Source organism: Perca fluviatilis, chromosome 3 (genome assembly GCF_010015445.1).
Source record: "Perca fluviatilis chromosome 3, GENO_Pfluv_1.0, whole genome shotgun sequence".
In the NCBI taxonomy this organism is placed as follows: domain Eukaryota; kingdom Metazoa; phylum Chordata; class Actinopteri; order Perciformes; family Percidae; genus Perca; species Perca fluviatilis.
Genome location: NC_053114.1, coordinates 32,684,815 through 32,698,906, shown reverse-complemented (window position 1 = coordinate 32,698,906; position 14,092 = coordinate 32,684,815). Strand labels below are relative to the sequence as shown.

General features: G+C 41.6%; 1 long non-coding RNA gene across 1 annotated transcript in view; it reads left to right on the top strand.

Annotated features, from left to right (window-relative positions):
* The window catches only part of LOC120556040, a 65,086-nt gene extending 51,547 nt beyond the window's left edge, over window positions 1-13,539 (top strand). The window contains exon 2 of the long non-coding RNA XR_005638785.1: window positions 13,394-13,539. This is a non-coding gene — a long non-coding RNA (uncharacterized LOC120556040). The remainder of the gene's footprint in view (window positions 1-13,393) is intronic.
* Window positions 13,540-14,092: the final 553 nt, after the last annotated feature.

The following is a 14,092-nucleotide window of genomic DNA, read 5'->3' as shown; positions in this document are numbered from 1 at the left end:
AAGCTTAGCCTCTAAAACAATTCAGCCATAATCTGCGCAGCTGTCGAGAGTGCATCCATACCTGTTTTCGTTGTCCTTTCAGCAACAAAGTGGTATGTTGCCCAAAACTTGATTTTCATAAATCCCCAAGAGTCCAAGGAAATGTAATATCCAAGCTTTATATTCCAAAACGATCTGTTCGCCTCACAATGTTGAAGTTTCTGGCCGAATCACAAGGGAAAAACGCAAAAATGTTTTCCATTTCCGCACGTTATTGCCGCTAGCTTCTCTGCCCAGCTTTCTACATGCTCAAAGTGGGCGTCATCGAATTCCCTAGCTTCTAAGCTTTTGATAGACATCTCATATGAGCCAATCCGTTCAGGTTTGCCTCTGATATGGCCAATGAAAGCGGACAAGCCGATGACAGCAAAACGGACAGACATTTCTTTAGAAAAATCAATTTTTGAGTCTTTTGGCATCTGGATTTTTTTCTATAATAACCTGAGATATGTTGCAATGGCCTGGGTGTATCTGTATATCACCAGATGTGTTTACAGTATTTTATTTTGATCATTTTACAGATGTATGACTTGGACGGAAATAAAAAACCTCCATTCTAGCCTCTGTAACTCTGTGTCAGTAAGGCCTAGAATAACCCTGACACTTGTAACAAAAAAATGAGAGTGTTTCTTTTCCAATGATGTCAGGCACACCCCAGAGTGTCAAAGTATGTGGGAGCTGTACCACTTTTAATTTGGGTATGTCGTTTAGACCAAAAAGCATGAAATTTCAGCGGAATCTTAACAGGATATCTGACTGATTGCCTCATGACTGATGAAAAATTTGCCTTGTTGTGTGCAGTAGAATTTTGATGCATCGCAATGCATCGTAGAATCGAATTGAATCGAATCGTTACCTGGTGAATCGTAATCAAATTGAATTGTGAGGGCAGTGCCAATGCACACCCCTACTAATAGGAATACTTGAAATTGATGGTGGTGGTCAATATTCATGAAAAAGGACACGTTTGTGAAGGGCAATACAGATTTTGATTATGAACAACTGCAAACGTTACACACTGGGGCTTTAATCTCCTGACCACTGACACAGATCAGGCATGACACTAAACGTGTTTTACATGCTTATGCCAGGTACTGTGTACAACATTGGCCTGTGGCTGTAAAAGCTCATTGATAACACCATGAGCGTATGTAACACATAAAAGCAGCCTCAGAGACATTGTTTGCTGGGTGGATACAATCCCATCCTGTTCAGAATCATGTATTCTGCTCCAGGATGTGGAACCACCCTTTACGCTCTTTATTGTCGGTCACAGTGTGGATGCAGCTGTTTAAAATCTGTGGCAATAACAGAAATCTGGGTGGCTCCGACTGCTAGTCAAGTGTGAGCCGCTATAACGTCTCTCTCTTTCCCTCTCGCTGCTCCTTTCTCTCCTAATCTCCTCCTTGCTGACTGGCTGGCAGTTAAGTGGTGGTTTCTCTTTTCGTTTGAGGTCCCTACAGGGCTTGGCAACAGTGGCGATGGACCCTACTATGAAGTGGTGTGGAAATTGCTTTCTGCTTTTCTCCAGCCATTGCAAGCTGAGCAATTTACACCCAGGTGTCCCCTACCTTCCACTTGACACAGGGTGAGAATACTGAATTTACAAAAAGAGGAGCGAGAGAGAGAGAAAGAGAGAGGGAGAAGGGAAGAAGGAAGATATAACTGTGAAAGAGGAAGAGATGGGAGGCTGAGAGTGTCTTTTCTTAAAATCCTCACATTGCAACTGTCTTGCTTCCTATGTCTCCATCCATCTATGCATCCGTATATATAAATATATATTCCCTCATTTACCAATTTCCTTCATTCCGACTCATTTCCCCAGACACACACATGGTGTTTATCCTCAAGTGTGAAACGACCTCAGTGATGTTGCCCAAACAGTCTGTCACCAGCACTGAATCCCTGGACAGCGAGCAAAAACACCTGTCACTAATCATAAGTCTTTTTTTTTTTTTTTTGTGGGTTGTCTTATTTTGTGGTGTGAATTCACAGGTACATTATCGCTTCCAAGGGACCCACAAAATCAGCCTTCCATTAACTGTTCATGAAACAGATCAAGGATTATTGAGGACGCTGTGTCACCTTACACCTGCAGCAGCTGGGACTGTTTGCTGAAATTTTACTTTTATTTGTCAAGCTATTCATTTTAATTAGTGCGATGAGCTTATGGTGGATCGGTCCACTTCACTTGCATACAATACGGCAACTCCCTGCACAGCTTTAACCATATTTTCTGTAGTATATAAATAAATGAAATCAAGTCACACACCATTGGACGGTTGGCTGGTTGTTACTCTTCCTGGTGACGCGGCTGGCTTTAAAGGTCAGAGCCGTTCCTCTGATCGGCTTCAGGTGCTGTGTCTGCAGTCACAGTATTCTGCACCAAAGCACCCCACCCTCATCTGTATTTTAAGCTATTAATTTGAGAAGTGGAACAGTGCGCGCCATGAAACTTTAAAGTCAAAGTCAGTTTAACCTGCAGCTCAAAAACAGCAGAAAATATGACAAGTGAGAGACAAGAGAAATGGAGAGTGCGGTCACTAAAGCTGACCCAATGAAAGCAATTCAGGCTAGACACCCCAAAATAACTCATTTCTACCAACGTTAAAATATATTTTAGTATCGTCGGAAAAAAGGTAAAATTAAACAAGTGAGTAAATGAACTGAACAACAAGTAGGCTACAATTAGAGTTGTGTTGGGAGGTAACCCGCTGAACCCCTGTGACAATCCAAACTTGAATGTGTGATTGTACCAAAACAGAAATAGACATCCATCTTTTTATTTTATTTTTTTTTTTTTTTAAATTATTTTTATACTATATACTATATATATATATATATATATATATATATATATATATATTTTTTTTTTTTTTTTTTTATATATATATAAACATACAGAACAGACAAACACAATTGAACAAGAACAAAAACCCTCTCCCACCCCCACCCTCTGCGGTCTCGAGTAAAAACAAAACCGACAAATGAAGCTCAGCGCAAATTCTTTCAGGAAGACGTCATTAACCCAATCACTACTCATTCTTAAATCAAATCAGCTGTTCAAGAATTGACAGTCAGTTAAACCAATCAGACTTGGCCACGAGATTCAAGGGCCAATCACAGCCTTACAACTCTGCTTTAAATCTGTTCTCTCCTTGTGCTGTCAGCTGTCGTTTCAGGCAAAGCGCTCGACCCTCCTCCTCCCCTGCCGCCTCCGGTCGTTGTGTTTCTCCCGGCTGACCGCTCCGTTGCCTCTTCGGTCCAGTCTCTGGTCAATTCGCCGCCGCCACCAGTGTCTGGGCTCCATCGGGGGGTTATGTTCCTATTTCCTACCCCTTTAAGAAGATTATTAATTCGATGGAGTCCAATCTCCAAAAGACTTTGTACCAGGGCTGTAGTCAAGACCACCTTTGTCAAGTCCAAGACCACGACTAATCGAGTCCAAGTCAAGACCAAGTCCAGAGAGGTTCGAGTCCAAGACAAGACCGAGTCCAAAAAGGTTCAGGTCCGAGTCAGCACCGAGTCCAGGACAGGGAAAAAAAAGTCTAATGCGTCCATGACATTATCAGTCATTTGGGGTTATTATTTGTTGATTTAAAAGCAAAAACAGTGTCACAACACCCAGGATTTTTAAGTAAAGACATTCCCCTTGATATCATATATTCTAATCTAAAGAAAACAGAATGATGATATATGGTGATACCTCATAATAACAGTGTTAGATGTATGTAATCAATGTATTCTGCAAATATCTTTATGTAAAAAGAAAAATAGATTACAATCCAAATATAAAAACATAATGGAATGTATTGAAGTAAGGCTAACAGGCATTCTGTATTGCTTTCAAATATTTATTCTCCTTTGGATGGACTTTTCTAATTATATCTGAGTCAGCACACATGTAGACTAGGAATCATTTACTCCCCCCTCCTGTTTTGCTCTTTTGTTGTTAATGTAGGCCTATTAATAAACCCCTGGACTGTAATATTTCAGATGTGTTTGAGCAATGTCCAAAACTTTGTGCACACTCAAAATACAGTATATCTGTGTTCTCTGTGATTTGGAGGAGTCGTGATTTTGAGAAAAATAAAGTTATAATAGGCTATTACAAGAATAAAGTCACTGTATTTCAGAAATCTACCTGCACCATAGTCTGCTGTGCATTACTTGATTGCTGTAGATCTCAGACCTTCTGACAGACACAGAGCCCTGTTTGGGTGTCTGAATGAGACCAAGAGTTTAGCTAGAGAAGTGGCCGTGCCGCTGCTCTACATCGCGCAGGGTGGAAAACCGAATCTACTGCAGAAATACACGCGGGCACAAACGCAACACATCTACCGCAGCATGTCAACAGTAGAGCGCATCCGTTATAATCTGAGGCTGCGCTGCATTTTACAGAGTGGACACTAAGAGACGCACAGGTCTGCTTCAGAGCTCCGTGTGGTTGAGTCTGAACCGTAGACTGGAAACGTCACGTCACAGGAACTTTAAACTAAATCATTAGTATTGCGCTCCTTAACTTTGTGTTGATGGCATCAATGTATTACACTGATTTGGCTATGATTCCTCCGAAACTTCACCCGGCTTTAACAGCTTTCCCTCGCGTAGAGGCGGTTTGCTAGGTGATAGCAACCAACACAACATGGTGGACCCGCGGCACTGCCGCGTTGCCCGGAAAAATAAACTGGACAAAGTTACATTGGGGTACACTCAAACACTGGGGCTGAAGCCCGAAAATCGGCTGACGCGCTCCTCTTAAAACCGGGACATTTTGCGTCCCGACAGGCTTTTGTCGGGACTCGGGACATTAACTTCAAAATCTGGACTGTCCCGGTCAAACCGGGACTTATGGTCACCCTAATTATGTTCCTAGTAAACAAACATAGGTAGCGGCGAAAACGTTATATGGGAACATAGTAAAGAGTAAAGACACCTGGATTCGGTCGAGACCAAAAGCCATATTTGGCAAGACCATGTGGCCGAGACCGAGACAAGTCCGAGTCCGAATACCAGCGAGTCCGAGACAAGTCCGAGACCATAGAAAAACGGACTCGAGTCCGGACTCGAGTCCAAGACCGGACTCGAGTACTACAGCCCTGCTTTGTACATTCAATATCATACAGTTGTAGAATAATAGGACTGATACCTGTGCTGCTGTGTTTTTCCATAGGTCTATAGTCAATGACTCTAAGGTGAAAACTTTAAGGTGAAAAAGCAAAGAAACACATGCAAAAGTAAACTTTTGGAGCACTAATGGGAGGAGAGACTTGGGACAAGGACTTTTGTTGGTCTACTGTAGATAGAGCTTGAGGTGAGTGAACTTATTAAGAGCGAGCTAAGCTTTATTCAATTGTGCTCTCAAAGCATACTGGACAATTTTGTTTTTGCCTGTCATCACAAGACCGTTTTTACTTTTCATAGCAGTATGTATGAATGGTTTATGAGAACAACCTGGGTGACCGCTACATCTGCCTACAGGAAACATAGATCTTCTGTATTTAGAATGGGCAACAGCAAGCCGCCTGTACCACTGCCGCTACAATACAGGCTCACTCTAATCTATTCATGTAGCCAAATAGAGGAAATGGGAAGCAATATAGCAAGTTGTGCTAACTAATATCAGAAACTTTGTTTATTGGCTCAGGTCAGATAACCAAACTTTAAAGCTAATGTTGCTCAATACAGTTTCTTTTATTGATCTTGTTGGTTCAGTGCTGGTGAGGAGGTGTATCATTTAGGGTTTCTGATACCACTAAAATGTACTCCTGTATTGTATTTGTTGAGATCAAAAAGCCACGGATTCAGTTATTGACACTGATGATTCAGTACACTTGGATGCTACATATTTGTGTTTAATATGTTTTGTACTGTATACCTGTAGCAGACTGTAACAGACTTGGTCAGTCATGACACTCAAATCCTAATCATAATAAGTAATGCTTAGTTTGTCTCTGAACACGTTGGTGTTCATGTTCATTCATTCATTTCCCAAACACGAGACAGAGGTGTGTGTGTGTGTGTGTGTGTGTGTGTGTGTGTGTGTGTGTGTGTGTGTGTGTGTGTGTGTGTGTGTGTGTGTGTGTGTGTGTGTGTGTGTGTGTGTGTGTGTGTGTGTGTGTGTGTGTGTGTGATATCACACTGATGTAAATGGATGCGCTGTGATTGGCCCATGTTGTTTATTCATAATCAGAGTGATCTGAGCCAAATGTACGCAGCAGGCCATCAGTTGGAAAATCTGAGTAGAATAGTAATGACCAGGGTAAATCAGGAAGAGAATAAGAATGCTAAACTCTGAAGTGTGTGTGTGTGTGTGTGTGTGTGTGTGTGTGTGTGTGTGTGTGTGTGTGTGTGAGTGAGAGAGTGTGGGTTGAAATGTAAACTTGACTGATGAGCAAGGGGGAACAGGAAGAAACAAGAGAGAGATCAACACATGCATATTCTATGCTGGCACTCAGTTGTACACACACACACACACACTCTCAATTGAATTAATACATATGATTGCGCATACATATGCATGCGCGATTGAAAACTCCTGCTAAATTATGTAGTGATGGTATCATGGGTGGTTCCGGATGGCTGCAAACACGAGACAAAACAACACGAAGAAGAAGACATGGATGAAACAAAACTGCTGATTCCAGAAAACGGAAATAGCCTGTTTCAGTTTTGGTGTATATCTATCCTGCCAGACAAGATAGATATACACGGGCACGTTCGGAATTCCTCCAGCAAGCAGTTCTGAAGGCCCCTTAAAGCCTGTCTCAATCTCCAGCTGGTTTCAGATCGCCATATAACAGGAGTCAGCCTCGCAGACAAGAATCTCAGAGAAAGAAATGTTTGCATTTTCAGTCGGCTTGAAAGAAATTAAAAGAGAGAAACTGAGATGAGGACAGAAGAGAAAGACAAAGCGAAACCGAGGGAGTCTTTACCGAGAGGCAAAGTCAACATCATCAGAGAGAGAGAGAGAGAGAGAGAGAATAAATAAAATCTCAGAAAGGCAGAAAGGGAAAAGCCTCACAGTAAAGACCTCCTGCAAGACAGGGAGGAGCAGAACATCTCTATGAGGATAAAAGAAGAAGTGTAATCGCCCAGTTGTTTCCTTTTCTCCCAGAAGCCCCTTAGAAAACAACTGGTGCTTTAAGCTTGGACAGATAGCAGACAGAGGGAGGCAGACGGTTAGAGAGAAGGAGAATACCACAGAGGGTTGGGAGGCACACACACACACACACACACACACACACACACACACACACACACACACACACACACACACACACACACACACACACACTGAGCATGCAAACACATGTCCAGAGAGACAAAGATGCATTCTTTCCCACAAACATAAACAAAATGCTTTGGTTCAAAGGCAGCAACATTCATTTATACACACATACGCACGCAGTCCCAAACAGTGTATATCTCTCTCTCTTCTTCCTTCCGAGTCCCTGTGGAGCTGTGACGATGCAGATGGAGAGCAGTGTGTATTGACTGTGACTGTGACACAAAGCTGCATCCAACACAAGAACCACAGAGGATAAAGGCTCTGCTTCAAAAACAAGGCCAGCCTCCAGTCTGCTGCTCCAACACACTCATAACATTTTGTGACGTGAGAACAAACTCCGAGATGCAGCTTCCGAGCTGTGGACAGGGATAAGGTGAAGATTAAATCTGTCAATCATAAGATAGGCATTACAGTTTTTTTTTTTTTTTAAATGTACTATTAAATGTTTGCTATACAGATTAAATGTTAAGGTAGGGGAGTAAAACAATTTTTACGGCACTTTTTTAGTGTCAGAAGAGTTGTATCTTCAGACACATTAATACGGTCTGACACTGAAATAGTGTAGTGAAGATTTTCCACATTATAATGTAAAAAGAGTTACATAATTGTATGGTGTTAAAATGCAGTTATCTTATATTACATGCAGACACCGTACATTTGCATTTAAGGACATCGTGCTCATTTCACAGCCAGGCTGGTCTGACTCTGCCTGTACGTCTGTCCCTGCATCACTTCTCTTTTTTTATTGCACTAAAATCATCTCAACATAGACAATCATTTCTCTTTTTTATTGCACTATTTGCACATTAACACTGTACATTTCATATTTTATATATTATTACTGTATATTTGTTTTTATTATATATGTTAAAAGTCTTGATAATATATGTTGTTTTTATTTGTTGTTTGTATACCTGGAGTGGTAACAAAAATAATTTCCCCCTGGGATTATTAAAGTATTTCTGATTCTGTCTGTCTGTCAGTATGTTAGTTAACTGAGTCTCTGACAAGTCTACACATGAGTCTACCTAGTCTTTAATGTGAATGATTGATTTTATGTTTATACATGCTGAAGAGACGCAAATGAGTTGAAAATTTGGAATCCTGGTGCCAGTTCGTAAACTGTATATAGCTGCCCTTTTTTCCTTTTTCATTTCATGTCACGATATGATATTATTGCGATTTTAAACATATTGTAATATTCTGCAATATATTGCAATGTATTACCTTTTATCCAACCCTAACCCAAAAGGAAACTTTGTCAACATCTGTTTTATCTAGAAAGATAAATGTCTCTGTTCATCTCACTTAAATTTTATTGCTGCAAAATGGGACTGTCAAGCAGACAAACTGACGAATCCTTCTTTTTTTAATAAGGCCTTGATCGTTTTTAGACTTTGTTTTCTTCCCCAATGTCAAAAAAAAGGTACGAAACTCAATCCCTCACATTCCAGTGTGCACAGTAAATTTTTTCCAGTATGTTGTACACATTTATTTTCTTTATTCTGATGGCCTCAGGAGGGGAGGGGTCTACATAGTGGGTGGTTGAACTGTGGGGATAGTGTGAACCCTCCACAACCTCCTGTTCAAGGTTTTTCATAGTGAGTGTGAAAAAATGTGGCTGGTGTCATGTGTCAAAGAGGTTGCACGTCTGTTCTCTCCAGACTCCCTCCCAGGCCGACAGGATCAGGAACTGGACATTGTAGCGTTGGGATGAACATGAGAAAATCAGTAACATTTGTCTGTATGTATTATTTTATTTATACAGTAAGTGCAATTGACCACTAAGCCCCTCAAGTGCTCCACAGCTCCACAGTTTCCTGTTGATTCAATTAAAAAAAAAGAACCCAGTAAAATGTGTCTTAACGCACTTGATGGCTAGATGCATAATTCGAAAACAATTCAATTCATTTCAATTCAATTTTATTTATAGTATCAAATAACAAGAGTTATCTCGAGACACTTTACAGATAGAGTAGGTCTAGACCACACTATAATTTACAAAGCCCCAACAATTCCAGTAATTCCCCCAAGAGCAAGCATTAGCAGTGGCTGTTGCAACAGTGGTGAGGAAAAACTCCCTTTTAGGAAGAAACCCCGGCAGACCCGGACTCTTTGTAGGCGGTGTCTGATGGGGCCGGTTGGGGGTGTGATGAACAGTGGCAATAATAGTCATAATAAAGATAATGGAACAGTGACTACAATGGTAGTTGTAGTAGTTCATATCATAGCAGGGCACAGCAGGGCGTTACAGGATGCGGCACGATGCAGCAGGTCACAGCAGGCCATCGCAGGGTGTAGCAGGGTGTAGCAGGACCACAGCGACAGCTACACCCAGGACCCAGATCTTGGTGCCACGGAAATATTCTGGGCGAAAAAGAAACAAATGGACTCCAGGGAGTAAACTCCCCAGAGCTAGGTTAGTAACAAGCATTTCTGGGACAAGGATGCACACTAAAGGAAACGAAGGAAGGAAAAAAAGAGAGGAGAGAGCAGCTCAGTGTGTCATAGGAAGGAAGGAATTTCCCCGGCAGTCTAGAATTATAACAGCATTACTAAGAGAGGCAGGTTAAGGAGAGGAGCCTGGTCGGGCAAGAACTCTCCCCAACCGGATCGGGCTGTACTGGCCTGCCTCCCTCTACTCTCAATATATTATTAATTATATGATAGATGAATCTGATGACTATGAAGAGAAGCAGAGATAAGCAGGGGTGCTGTGTCTGCAGCTATACACCCTGCCCCGCCGGTCTAGTCGTACACTGCAACTCCTCACTCCTTAACTATAAGCTTTATCAAAGAGGAGGTTTTCATTTTATTCTTAAATGTGGTGACGGTGTCTGCCCCCTGAACCCAGATTGGGAGCTGGTTCCACAGGAGAGGAGCCTGGTAGCTGAAGGCTCTGGCTCCCATTCTACTTTTAGAGACTCTAGGAACCACAAGTAGCTCTAAATTCTGGGAACGCAGTGCTCTAGTGGGACAATAAGGTACTAAGAGCTTTTCTAGATATGATGGTGCTTGACCATTTAGAGCTTTGTAGGTCAGGAGAAGGATTTTTAAATCAATCCTGGATTTTACAGGAAGCCAATACAGAGAAGCTAATAGGGGTGGTACGGTTCATGAAAAAACACCCTAACCGCTCGGTTTGCTAGTCTCGGTTCGGAGCATGTGTGTACCGCACGGTTCGTCAGTACACTGTTAATGTGCACTAACCTCTTACTGCCGTAGTGCCCACTTTCGACACCTATGTTAAAACACTTATTGGAAATGACGAGCGGGATGGGCGTGACAAACGCAACCCATGGCAGCTGATTGGACGATTGCGTCACATGGGTCTGGCTGGTCCCAAATTTCAAAACAGAATGGCGGCTCGTTCAGAATACGATCTCATATTGTACTAAAATAGTTCAACGAAACGTGTTTCTGAAAACATTTTAAGCGAGAAATAGGCCATGCAGTTGCTGAATCTGTCTTCATTTCAGATCGACAAAGGTCAGTTTAAAAGATTTTCATCAGATTTTGAGAGACACCGAGCCGACCGCTCCTCAAGTGGAGTGGGGCGCCGCTGCAGTTCACGTCACGTCACCTGCAGAAATGTCAAGTGGGAGAGAGGCTGCCCAGAGCTGGAGGATGCGCCAGCGTCGTTTATAGTCTGGTGTGTGGGAACATTTTGGATTTCATGGTACCTATGATGAAATAAAACAATATAGAACTGCCACTGTGTGCATGTTTTGTGCAACATGCATTCAATATGCTAATTTTAGCTATATGCTGAAGTATATTCTGGAGTGTTAAAGAAAAAATAATAACCGTACTGAACCGAAAACCGTGACCCTAAAACCGTGATACGAACCGAACCGTGGGTTTTGTGAACCGTACCACCCCTAGAAGCTAATACAGGAGAAATATGATCTCTTTTCTTAGTTCTTGTCAGAACACGCGCTGCAGCATTCTGGATCAGCTGGAGAGTCTTAAGGGACTTATTTGAGCAACCTGATAATAAGGAATTACAGTAGTCCAGCCTGGAAGTAACGAAAGCATAGACTAGTTTTTCAGCAATGTTGGCAATGTTACGAAAATGAAAAAATGCTGTTCTTGAGGTTTGTTTTAGGTGGGCGTTAAATGTTATATCCTGATCAAAAATAACTAATAACTAGATTTCTGACAGAAGTGCTGGAGGCTAGGGCAATGCCATCCAGGGTAGCTATATCTTTAGATAATGAAGTTTGGAGGGGCTTGGGGCCCAGCACAATAACTTTGGTTTTGTTTGAGTTTAACATCAGAAAATTGTAGGTCATCCAGGATTTTATATCTTTAATGCACGCTTGAAGTTTAGCTTTGACTGGTTTCATCTGGCTTGATTGACAGGTATAATTGGGTGTCATCTGCATAACAGTGAAAGTTGATTGAGTGTTTCCTAATAATGACTAGAGGAAGCATATATAAGGAGAATAGAATTGGTCCAAGCACTGAGCCTTGTGGATTGCCATGGCTAACTTTAGCGTACTTGGAGGATTTATCTTTGATATTAACAAATTGAGATCGATCAGAAAAATAGGACTTAAACCATCTTAGTGCGATTCCTTTAATGCCAACTAAATGTTCCATCCTCTGTAACAGGATGGTATGGTCAATAGTGTCGAATGCAGCTCTAAGATCTAATAAGACAAGTATGGAGAGAAGTCCTTTGTCAGCAGCAGTTAGAAGGTCGTTTTCACCAGTGAACACTGAAGCCAAAACGGCATGTGCCAGACAAAAGGTTGATGCTCCATGTAGAAAACATTCATTAAAGAAACAGCATTCTTCTTGTATGGCAGTGTAGAGCTAGTTAGTCCTAGTACTAGTCTGATCTTAAATTTTTCCATCCATTCACCACACAATCCAACACAACCCTGTTTACATGCTTAGCTTACACATTTGGACAAGTAAGACAGAGGAAATGTATGCTTAATTGTTACAATTTTTAAACCTAATATTTGACTTTTAACATCACAAGAGAAAGGGATGTGGACTGAGCAATGTGTTTGGCGATTGTGTGCGCGAGTTTGACTGTGGCTGCAGTCAAAGATACGCACCTCCTAACTCTACATTAACAGATTATGGCTCTTGATACAGTACCGTGCACACCACTTTGGCAAAGCTCCACAGGCCCACTGTGCCCAGTCAGGGTGGAAAACCGCTGTCTTTTAAGTGACTAACAAAGACATGCATAGTAATAGCTCATTTGTGTCCTGATGATGATGATGATGATGATGATGGTGATGATATCAGCAGTGAAGAAAAATGCTGTAAGTTACAGTAACAAATCAGTCAGCAGGTGTTTGACAACATTTTTACAGTTCTGGCAGCGTCTCAAGCCTCTATCGCACCACAAATGGTTTAGCCAACAGATGTTCCCCATAATTGCAGCATTTAGTCCTTCTGTTTTGAGATGCAACACTGGTGATTATGATACAGTTGCTGACAGAAAAAAAACAAACCTTGTATCTCAGCTGTGGTTCTAACCTTTTGTTGATGGTTTGGTTACAGTCCTACGTCCTGCTGTAAAACATTTACCTTTCTATATCTGGTCGATATTGCCAACTGCCAGTTAACAAAAACAGCATAACAGTGACAGGAACACAAACAATGCTGATCTCTGATCTGATGAGCCTGTATTAGAGTTTTTTTTTTAAATCAAGCAATAAATAAATGAATAAATCCTGCTTTTATCAACATTTATTAGCCTAAAATACAATTAGTATGTTTCACAAAAATATGTACAGATACAAAAATCCCAAAAGCTGCACTACACTCAACAAAAAGATGACATGCTGCAATGCTGTAATTTACACATGCTGTGTGCCTCTTGAGTAATGCCAGACCCCACATTTTTAGTATGGTCAGCCCCAGTGGGAATCAAGCCCCTTACTCTCGCAATATTCATGCCAGTCTTCTTTCCGAGTTACAGGGGACCACAGGAGCATGTTTTAAAGCAACAACAACGCATGCAATTGCCTTAAGGTGCACTGGGAGGCACGTTGGGAGAATTAAGCAAATGTGAAAGATATTACTTCCATTCCCCAGGGTGACGGATGAGCAAGGGATCAGAGGCGAGAGGAGGAATAATGAGGATGTGCCCTGATAATCTACCACATCCCTCGACCCATCTACAGCCAGTAGTACTGCTTTATACTACATGATACTACAAGAATAAAAATGTCTTACATTTACAGTGATCCCCTTAGGAAATTCTTGTTTTTCTCTTGACCCTTGCCAGGAGGCCCCAGTGCATCTGCAACAGGGCAGCACCTTGCTGCTCAAAGAGAATCAGTGTCTGAACACCTCACCAGTGAGTACGTTTACACGCACACCAATATTCCACTATTATTCCGAATATGAAAACATTCCAATGTTCAAATTAAAATTCCATTTCATACAGGTCATGTACAAGCATATTCCGGTTGGATATTCAGAATAAGGCCTTTTTCCGAATATAGCATTTTCCGATTAAGACGTGGGATATTTCGGTATTATTAGGGTTTTAGAGGAATTGTTTGGACATGTATACAGCGCATTCGGAATATGCTATGGTTTCTGTACAAAAACCAACCAGCCAACAGTTTGCAAGGCTGGAGACCCGATAAGAAGGAGAGACACAGCTACTTTTAAACATTATCAAAGACTTGGATATCAACAGGTTTTTGGATATGTGCACACATCGCTCCGCCGACCTTTTCAAGATGCTGGTTGAAGGAATGAAAGAGGGACCCTGTGTTTGCACGT